The sequence below is a fragment of the Argopecten irradians genome, chromosome 11, assembly GCF_041381155.1.
Source record: "Argopecten irradians isolate NY chromosome 11, Ai_NY, whole genome shotgun sequence".
Classification (NCBI taxonomy): domain Eukaryota; kingdom Metazoa; phylum Mollusca; class Bivalvia; order Pectinida; family Pectinidae; genus Argopecten; species Argopecten irradians.
In genome coordinates this window covers 36,988,814-37,000,800 of record NC_091144.1, presented here as the reverse complement: position 1 = coordinate 37,000,800, position 11,987 = coordinate 36,988,814, and the positions used below count along the sequence as shown (strand labels likewise).

General features: G+C 30.5%; 1 long non-coding RNA gene across 1 annotated transcript; it reads left to right on the top strand.

The window, feature by feature from the left end:
• Nucleotides 1-6,039: 6,039 nt before the first annotated feature.
• On the top strand, nt 6,040-7,759 carry LOC138335736 (uncharacterized). The gene is made up of 3 exons (XR_011210320.1): nt 6,040-6,169; nt 6,886-7,026; nt 7,644-7,759. It is a non-coding gene; the product is annotated as an uncharacterized lncRNA (long non-coding RNA).
• Nucleotides 7,760-11,987: the final 4,228 nt, after the last annotated feature.

Here is an 11,987-nt window from a genome sequence, read left to right as displayed (position 1 = left end):
TGCGTAGTTATATAAAACTACTTATAGTAATTTCAAAGTGTATCCTGGTGATATGTTTTGCCTACAGAGAAAATTTAAAATCTCGTCATGCTGAATAAGAATTAAAACATGATAGCCTGCATGGAGGCGCGAGACTTTTCCCGTGGGACACGATTTCAAAGTCCTAGGGGTACTGCGGAACGCCATACTTTTCGGCGAAATAAAATAATGACGTAACAATCAAAACCTAACCGCAAAAAAAGCTAACTCTGCAATGTGCAAAGACGGAATATTTAACGTGAAAATGTGTAGCTCAAAAAAGACCGCGGACCGCCGTCTCCCAGAATTTATAGAAATTGATAATTTCACACATGTATAGCATTACTAGTATAAAATTCCAAATTAGCATATGTTTTCACACAGATTTTCTTATCATTACACGAAATTATCTTTAGATACCGGCAATTCTTAACTGAACAATGTTGTCGAGGATTTGTGATTAATCTCATATTCCTTATCGAATTCAGACAACTTTATGTATGTCTTGTAACCAAGTTGTACCCCAAACCTGTTTTTTTTTTTTTTTTTTTTTTTTTTTTGGGGTGTTTTTTTTAGAATACTCGAATTTGACATGTTATATCTGTTCAAAAATAGATATTTCCATAATGTATATTCGGGTACCATTTGGTTTCGAGTAATTCGTGGGCTATCGGAAATCGTAAAAGTAAATCAAACGATAACATATTATAAATAAATAGTTATCTGATTTACATATTTAAAACTCTTCGTAACCAAGTTGAATGAATTTTCAATTTTAAAAGAATTAGAAAAACATTATAGAGATCATGTTAACAAATAGCAAATAACACTAACAACACTAAAATCATATCAATATAACAATAAAAAATCATGTCTTAATATGTCTATTTAGTTTTAGTTTTTAATAATCGATTTCCTTTGGTTATACGTTAATCTTGAACAATTTTGAATCTGTACATTAGAAATAATTTCTGATGTTGATTTTCCTCACGAAACATAAAAAAATAAACATTACATAGGCGCTGTAGATATAAAGATAATGATTTTTGGCATTACTGCCAAAAATCATTTTCAGCTATTATTTGTACTTGTACAATTAAAGCCTATGCATTGTAAGTATTGTAATTCTCAAAATGTTGGTATTATTTTTAAGGCGAAAAATATATTAAAACCTCTACTTTGTACGTGAGTATAAAAATCACGGCACCTATAAATTTCAATGCGATTCATAATGAGATACAAATGATATATTTTACGAACAAAAGAACATCTGGATTTAAATTTAGATTCGTAAGACCAAAAAAAGTATATAACAAAGGTTAATTAACTCCAACTTACCGTCTCGGAATTAATGGTGATGTATGTGACACACGTTAGGGAGATAACTGATATATTTATACTTTTAATGATAAAAGTCAACCTGATATAAAGCTGCAATGATAATTGATCTTTAATTAGACCTCGGAAATTTAGCAGTGAGTTTTTATTGAGATCTGTCAACATTTTACTTGCCTCGTACTTGTCTATCTTGCATTTCCACAATTTTACCCAATAAAAAATTCCAAAGAAATTACTTTTGACAATGGCAAATAATTTGAATAGTTATCTTTGATTTTTAAGCTTGTTTTAAAGTGTTGTAACATGTGGTTTGCATGTAAATGTTTTTCATATAAAATCGTTGCACGACCTTCATAATTTTGTTTAATTTTGGTAATGTCCGGCTTTTGAATGTCTTTTTTTTCTACTGTTAAACTGCTGTGATGAAAGAATGAAAACAAATAATACTATTCTCTAAAACATTCGAAAGAAGAAAAAGAGTTGCATCTTATATCGCTTTTTAATTATTGGACGCTGTGATGTTTTAGATCAGTTTTTCGAAAGATGATTAGGTTAATCTCAGTTTAACAACAAATTTCAAATCAACATAAAATTATTTCTAGTAATTAACTTCTGAAGTATCTCATTCGTTACCATTTTGACGATTTGAAAGAAGTTATAAATAATCACATATATCACAGCAAACGAGGAATGCAAATTTCACTAGTCATGTGATTAAGCGAATTACCTTTTGAACAACCGGGTCCAGGGCATAAGAGAAAAAATCAGAATTGTGTATTATTACTTATCGGTTATAAAGTTACAATCAAAGTCAAGTAAAATCATTGTTAAAAATCATAGAAAATGGTATTTGAAGATGTCGATGAGGAATTTTAAATGATATTGGTTATGAAATGTACGGAGGAGGAGAAGAAATCAGCATTCTAAGATACCTTTACCACTTATGACTACGACAAAAGGAGGAGGGCTGATGTAAGAATAACGGCCTCCTTTCATATTGTCTTCCAATATCCCTTGTGACTGTTGTTGAAAGAAACAAAATTCATTTTTTTATTTATTTATTTTTTTAATTAAGATAAATTTGTCCTTTGTCCCGAATAGAGGTTCGCTTAATCGCTCAGACAGTTAGTCTCCAAAACATCTAAACATAGCTCTCGAATAGAACTTGAGTTGGAAATATTTGTCAATTATGTAAAAACTATTTTATATAACCATGAGGTCTATTTTTTAAATACCAGAAAATAAACGGTGATGTATTGTACAAGTTAGCTGATCAGGATTAAGAATTACTCTAATACGTTGTGCCATTATTAATTCAATGAATGTCAATAAATCTTGAAAATCTAAATACGTGAAGATATAATTAAACACTCCATTGTCCGCGATTTTAGCACTATGATGATAAAACATAACAGATTGGTACAAAAAAGTACATAACAATTAAACAACAATGTAAACACACTATTGCTTGGACTTTTTATGAACAAATTACACAGTGAATCTAGAGTGAGTTAGTTATTATTGTATACTTGTCGAGGTGAATTATCTTACTGAACAAATCTCCAACAGTACCTAAAACAAGCAAATTCAAATGCATGCCATAAAACTTATTGAACATCATCTTATAAATTTCCGAGTTATGAAAGAAAACGTATTGGTGTGAAGGCACCTCTGTATAAATCAATGACCGATTTACTTACAAGACACAATCATACATTTAGAAATCAAAAGTTGAAGAAGTCAATTTTGGAAAAGATTAAAGAGTATATACACTTTGTCATGTAGCTGCTCAAATGTGAATGCAAATTATCTTGCTTTACTTTACTAGTGAATAGCCATAACAACTGAAGTTTATTACCATAAATTCAGTTTTAACTTTAATATAGCTTATTTGTTAAATATATCTATGATATATAAGGTTTTAATGTTATCTGATGTTTGTTGTGTTTGACAATAATTTAATTATTTTAATTATTTAATTTGATATCCCACGAGCCTTTAGACAAGTGGCATATCAAATTATTTAACGAGTTTGACAAATTTCATATCACGTAGTCATGAGTGTAAGATTCTATTTATCCTATAGCTTTTAATCATAGAAATATCAGCAAAACGTTGTATTTCGTCTCTATATAAAACAGTACAAATCCGGCTCAATAGTGTTATTACACATGTGTCTTGTGACATTTATGACCTGGCGGTCTGACAAAGCTGGACGGCCAGTTATTTGATAATATTTTATCATTCACCTTTTAACATTTTAGGCTGTTACTTTACAAATATAATTTTTACACTATAACTTAAAACTGCATATCGCCATGACGCTCGTCGCATATCAAATTGAACTCGTTTGATAAATTCCATATCACAAAGTCACTTATGTAAGATCCTTCATATAATACATAATTTTCCTGAGGAGGATATTTATCAGATGAAATTGTATGATTATGCTTGTAGGAACGTTTGGGATTTGTGTACTTAAATATACGATCTATGCAATTTAGAATTTCAAAAAATGAAAGGAAAGAGATTTCATGTCTCAGGTTGCGTTTAAAAAATTCTCCAGAAGGGAAATACACTAAGATATGGAAATTCAACAACAACTTCTTCACTCTGAAACTTTTTTCATCCGTAAATAAAACAATCGAACTGATGTTGTTAATTTGTTTTTCGTGTTCTGTGTTAACTGCTTATGTTTTCAAAAAAAAGACGTGTATCCAATCTTGAAACAAACATTTTCATTTAAGATTCAAGATTACATCGTTACTCTTTAATCATCAGTAACCATACATACCTATTTAGCTGTTTACAAATGGTTTTGTGCATATTCAAAAAAACAATGATATTAATTGAGTAATAAATTGTGCAGTATAATTTATTGAATTCACTGCATCGCTGAGAAAAAAAATGTTGCTTTATACTTATTCAAAACTTAGGGCTAACCAAGCTAGGTCTGTTTGTTTTATTACTTGATTTAGTCTGCAGTAAACATCTTAAGACGATCGGGAGATACAATAAATATAACTTTCTTCCATGTTCAAAAATAATGGGATATGTTATCACCCACTGTTTCGTAAAATACGAAACTAATGATACGCCAATAACTCCGAAACAAAGTTGATAAAGAGAATATTTTATCTTAGAATATGTTATCACCCATCGGAAGTGACACAAGAGTATACATATCGACTACATAATCTATCGACGAATTATGTTCTTAATAAAATTACTTTGTTATTCCTGGCATTAGATGAAAAAAATATCCGAAGTATCTTATTGAAGATAAATATTTATCTAATTATATGACGTTAAATATAATATAGTCAACATTTTAGTAGGTTTTCTTGCTATTCTTAAAAATTGCCCTCACCCACTGGGTCGAATCATTTGTGGGACAGTTACCAGATATGCAGGTATGTGGTTTTGTGAGTAACTCGATATTAAAGTAAAAAAACTAATTTCATATTAATATTATATTATATTTATATGCAAAATGACGTTATGAAAACAAGAGATCCAAAAACATTACATAAATAAATTAACATATTAACATTTAATAGTTTCAAATTCATCATCGTGTCACGGGGCGCTATTTCTGACAATTAACCTTACAATAACATGCTCAAGATGAGTTGTGTAAAAATGCATAATTAGTCAAGGCACAAAAAACCAAGAAAGACAGATTTACACAAACAACAAAATAATAGCTTAATTACCTGAATCTAATTTGCGATACATCATTATTGTGATATATTGGGTAAAATAGTCAGTGGTTTAGGTATAAATGAAAAAAATCGTTTCTCTGTGATGTTATAATTGACAATAAGAGCTACTCTAAAACGTAAGTAATACATTTTTTTTTTCATTATAGAACTACTTGTATCCTTATAACATAACCATAATATATAATTATATTTATTCTTTTTGATGTCAGATATCACGGTTGATTCCAAGATATAAAGTTTATATGATAAACTATTGCTATATATTTAGATTAAGACAGCTTACTTTACTTGATAAGAAACCTAGCTACTTTGTACATAATCTGGGTCTCTGTCTACTATCTCGCATGAGACAATAAGTTCGTTATCGGTGGATATCATATGTTTTATAAGTTGTCGGAGCTCCGAACACAGATTAGAAACCAGTGCAGATATATTTCAATATCAACGGGAGATAAAAGATATTAAAGTAATTATCCGATGTTACACTAATGTTATGATACACATCAGCTTAATATTCCAAATAATACATCACTTATCTCTGTTCAGAATTAAAGGGACAATTCAGTCTTAAAGTGTATGGAGATTTGCACATATATATCAACAGTTATGTAACAGAATTAGCCTGACTGAATTGTCCCTTTAAGTTAATAGTTTTATGTTTTTGTTTTATGTTAAAGTCAAGTAAAACAAATCTAATATTGAAAATGCAGATATTCATAAAACATCCTTTATGTTTTCTGCATGTTATCCTCAAGATTTTCCAATGTGATATATTTGTCACTGTCATAGGTTTTCTGCTCCGAAACATTGTTATATTCAAAGTTGCAGTGTGTAGAGCAGTTTTGGTAGAAACTACAGTTAATAGTAAAATGTTTCTCCATGCTTTTATGAAATGTACATTTACTTCAAAATGTTGACAATGTTATGATCATGTATCTATTTTCAGCTGTTCTCCTCACTGATATCTGACCTCATACAGGAGAAAATGATGCTGAAGGTTATGATTCTGATGGCAGCCCTTGCTTTGGTGACAGCTACAGTACAAACTGTCGTACATGGAAACTCGTTCAATGCTGCAGTGGCGCAAGGTATATTTTTACACCTCAGAATAAAAATTACATGCATGAAATACTATCATATAAAAGTAATATTTTCTCATCTGAAAATTGACCATTCTAAAATATCAATCCAAATTATCTTTTTATTTTTTATTGTTGGAGCATTAATGTTTTTCGCAGGGAAAGAGCGACTAACAATAAGGTAAAAGGTACGACTCCAATAATTTTCCAAATTAATACATGATACTTGCTTCATACTCCTGACACATATCAAAGTTTGACGTAGTCATTGCTAGAGTAACGTCATACAGAATTTATAATAAGCAAAGTCTTATTTTAGTGCAAACTGAAAGTGTAGTGTGGAACAACCGCTAAAATACGTTTACCACAAAAACATGTGCGTCTGCAGTTATGCACCTGAGATGTTTTGGTGAAGTTGGAGGTCTGTTTTACATTTTACCAAAAACTACTAGAAAAGTCCAGCGAACGAAGGAAGTAAAATACTGTGTATTCTCTTATTTTCGCGAGGATGATATTTTCGTGATTTCGTTGAACATTGCTAGGATGGGGAAGATTTTATCCGCAAATTATTAGGACATGGTTAATTGATATATACCTTGAAGACAGATCGCGAGAATTTAGAACCGATAAAAATGAATATTTTTTATTTTTAGATTAAATCGCGAAAATTTACGAAAATTATCGGCTATACAGTAACTAAATAGGTTTTTTTTGTATATATATAGGTCAGAATTTACCTGGAGGTTTCCATGCACCAATAAGAGGAATGTCTGGACTCATGCCTTTGAACTGTTACTGTAGTATGGAAAACTGGCATAATGGATGGGGATGAACTTCATTATCCTCAGATGAACACACATTAAAGGGTAAATTACGGGGAAATTAACAAAAAAAAAAACAAATTTCAATTTTATCTTCACGTTTCCAGCTACAAAATAACTTGAGGGATATATGATATTATAATAAATATAAATAGTATAAACGTAAATTTTCTATTTTAGTAGAATGCTTATTAAATGTAATGTAGTTGTATGCTTGCAGGAAAAAACTTTTGTATGTTAATAAACAATCCATGCAATCTTAAACTTTCAAAAAAAAGTTTATTTACTCATACGAAACATTTACCTACTTATTTAATTCACACATTTACTGTCAGTATGCATGGTGAATTACAAATAAGTAATATTGCTGACAACAATAAGTTATATCAAAATTGAAATATGTTTATATACACTGAAGCGTGGTTATACAATTTTAGGGATACATTTTCTTAGATACTGTAAAAAAGGGAATTATTTGAGGTGTCATGATTTTCACAATTGTTGTGTAATCTCCACAAAAACATGTGTAAATTTCACATATGAATATTTTCATTATAGACATCAGACAGATCAGATGTTCACAAGCGAAATAAAATATATTTTCAGTAACATCACCATTTGTTGAAATGATTTATCGCCATTGTCTATTTTTTCTGTTTCAGGTTCTGTTTGAACAATATTGCTCCAGAAGTGAAATTTACCTAGACATGCAAATTCAACAACAACGTCTTCACCCTGACAACTTTGTTTCATCCGAAAAATAAAACATTCGAGCTGATGTGGTTTTATGTTTTTATCTGTGTTAACTGCTAATGATTTACAACAAACATTTTCAATTTGGACTCTAGAAAACAGTGTTACCTGTTCATCATCAGTAATCGTATATACATTTACCTGTTTATTTTTTAAGAATTGTGCAAATTCAAATAATCTACAATGTATGTAGGCAAACAAAATTGTCTGTTTAGGGTTATAATGGCAAAAAAAGGTCGGTAGGTCGGGAACATAATGGCCGGAACCGGAGTCTGTTATCAAAATCCCGACTTTTATTTTTTTATTTTTTTTTTCATAGAAAAGTAGGGAAAAATATGGTCGTGGGTGGGGGGATTAGGGTCCGTCAAATAACCCTAAACACACAATTTTCTCTAATCTAACTGAGTAAGAAATTTCGCAGTTTCATTTACAGAATTGACTATATTGCTGAGACAACAAACTTTTAATTTATACTAATTTAAAACATAGAGCTATCCTAAGTCTGTCTGATTGAGGACACTAAAGAGGTTGTAGTCTACAATAAACATCATAAAAATCTTCTTGAGATGCGATCGATTATATCAGTACCATTCTTGCACGTTCAATAATGGGATATGTACACCATATACCATATCGCAGGATCAACAATGCGATCACATGACGATTTATGATAAATTTTAAAGGAAAATACCATATATATGTGTCACTGCATCCTAAATACTTTTAGAAAGTTCACATAACAAAGCATGAAAATAATTTGTAATATACAGTAATAAATTTTCTGACAGATGAAAAAAAATGAAACGATACACACATACCATGTAATTCGGCTTGTGAAAGAAAAACCAAATCTAAAAAAAATTCCATTTCTTTATATGAAAAATGAATATATGTTTTAACGACCTTTATTACCCACATTCACACGAGAACTGAGTACCTTTTTCTGCCCTAAGGCTAATATGGCGTTATATGTCATAGGTGAGACAACTCTTGAATCTTTATAGTGGCGTGAAAAGATCTACCACAAGTTTATGCAACGACTGAGTTCAAAGTATATGATGCTAAAATTGTTTTAATATTTTTGTGTCCTAGTTATTTTCATGTTGAAAATACATCAATTCGTGATCAAGAGATCTTACTGACAAACATGCTTCCATTCAAATCAGTGAAGTACCATCTTTCATTCAGTTATCGCGAAGCATTTTCAATTCCAACAAATTTTGATTTCAGAAATATTTTAAAAAGGATCGAATAACAGACATAGCCTATATGGTTAATCTCCCTTAACATTTGATCTCTCGCGAAATATTCTGTATTTGTATATTACAGAGTTATCTGCTCTTTTGGGAACGTATTGATTGTGACGTCATGTGTTTGCGAGTAACGTCACACTTTTCGGCAAAACGACGTGAATTGCGTTCACAAAATAATGACGATCGATAACCGCAAAGGAGCTAACTCTGTAATATGCAAAGACGGAATATGTAACGTGAAAATATGAAGCTCGCAAAAGTAGTGGTTTACCGTAGGATATTATCATAATGTAACTATGTAATTTATAGATAAAAATCGAATCCTTTATAAAATGACGAAACATTTGTAAATAACTTGAATGAATTGAGGTGATAAACGGAATATAACAACCGAAGGAAATGGTGATATTGACGGAGGAAGTGACAAGCTCACTATTTCAATTGATTTACACATAGGTATGACCAATCTAATTAAAATTCGATGTTCATTATCTACTCCGTTCATACGGAGTGTACGGAGTAGATAATGAACATCGAATTTTAATTAGATTGAGGTATGACAGACAATAAAGGATTAGCCTAAAGTTATTACAACTTATCATCACCTTCTCCCAGAATTTATAGATACCCATTATTGACACATGTATAGCATTACAAGTGCAAATTACAAATTAGCATTCATGTTATTATACTTATGATCTTAAAAGTTATAAATATCAAAATCTATGATTTAATATTTAATTATCAATTTCCAACTAATTACCATTGTACTATGAACATTTCAAAATAAACAAAAGCGTCTTTTTCTTTAAATCAATATTTTAATATAATGTCAGTGTTATATATGTCAGTTTTTCTGAAATGTTTTTTAATACATTTTTTCTAATCTTTACATGAAATTATTTTCAAGTAGCGATATTTCTGAACTGGGCAGTGTTGTCAGGTGATTGTCTCCATGAGGAAAATCTCATATTCCTTATCGAATACAGGCAACTTTATGCATGTCTTGAAATTAAGTTGTATCCCCAACTTATTATATTTTTAGAACACTTTAATTTGACATGTTAAATCAGTTCAGAAATAAATAGTTTCATAATGTATTTTTGTGATTGATTTGATTTCGAGTAATTCGTGGGCCATCGGAAATCAAAAATGTCAGATATAGGTACAATAGAACCATTGGATTCTAAAACGTGAATAAAATCGTAGTAAAAATGTAGTTAATCATGTGATAGTAAAATAAAGTCTTCTCGGAAATGAGTTAGATACAGATTGATGTAGACATTTACAACCGTTACTTAAATAGGCTTGGTTGACATTCCTTAATATTAAATAAGTTTATCCAACACTTCTTAACATGTTAGGCTGTCTCTTTACAAATATATACTAAACACAATAATTTAAATAATTAAAAGGCCCACTACTTTTTCCGAAACTGCTTTCATTTTTTAGTATGATAATGAAAAACGAGTTCGATAATTTGGTAGAGTCACAAAATTTATTAATTTACCGTTACTACTACACGTAGTGTCAACTACTGAACAATTTGATTAAAGTAAGTGACATGATGATTTTCATAACGAGAGCCGTCTTATGTTTCCCGTCGTCGTCATAAATACCGCGCGGTGATAATCACTGTACCAGACGGCAAAACAGCGAAATGAATCTCCACTGTTATCATATATTACGGAGGAAATCTTGCATATGTTTAGTGTTGTAAGCTCATCTTTAGCCATCGGTATATATATTTTCTGTTGTTATTAATGTCTTTAAGAAACCTTTTTGTTTTACTCTGGAAAGGTGGTGGGCCTTTAAAACTATCTATCGCGAAAGAAAATCTTTGTAAAATGTTGTAAGGCATGAAAACGCGAAATTAAGTCGCAAAAATAAGTTAATTAACATAAATATTTAGTTTGTTGTTAATTACGGTTTTACTGAATATTTAGTATTAATCGTTTTACAAGAAGGCAATAATATATATACATATCACTACACTAAGGGGGGTTATAGGAAAATTATGATCTCACAAATTCCCTATTTGTTTGGAAAAGTTATAAAGTGTCAGTCCCGAGCAAATGGAAATATTTTATCTTTTGCATATTAATTCTTGTTTTATAAGACTACTATTGTCAAACTAAATTTATTTGTTTAACCAGTAAATTTAATTACGTTTATTATAAGTCAAGCAGGAAATACTTTATGTTCGTGCAAAAAGAGCTTAATTTATATTTTCATTGAATTAACATCCTATTAACAGCCACAAGCATTTAAGGATATGCCAGATTTGTTGGCGGACGAAGGCCGGGGAACCTGGGAAAAAATACCGACCAGCAACTACCCCACATGAGATTCGAACTCTGAGGTGGAGTACTGGTGGTAGTATGTAGGGACATCTTAACCAATCTGCCACTGCGGCCCTTTTCATGTCTATTGTATAGATTACACCAACATCAGAGCTAGTCATCATCATCAATCATTTTATATAGTTATATTTATTATATTTCATGCTTTTCGTGTCTTTGTAATGAATTTTAAACATCGATTCATTGGTTAATAACCGACGGTTGGTTTTGTTTTTATCAGTTTATCGTCCTATTAACAGCCAGAATCATTTAAGGATATACCAGGTTTAGTTGGTGAAGGAAAGCTGGAGAACACTTAGAAAAAACACCGACTAACTGTCAGTACTTGACAACTACCCCACACAGGATTCGGACTCTCATTCCAGAGATAGAGGCCGGTAGTAATGTTGTGATATCTTAACCAATCGGACACCGCAACCAACACAAATAAAAGAAGTAATATATAAATTGCGCAACACTTATCAATAAATTCTTATTTAGAAACCGTTTCCAAAAATCGAAAATGACTGAAGAGTGTAACCATTTCTAATACATAATATGTAAAATTATGTTCTGCATAAGCGATTATGACATAATATTTTCATTTAATTATTTAACGTTACATATCATATAGTAAACATTTGAGTAGGTTTATTTG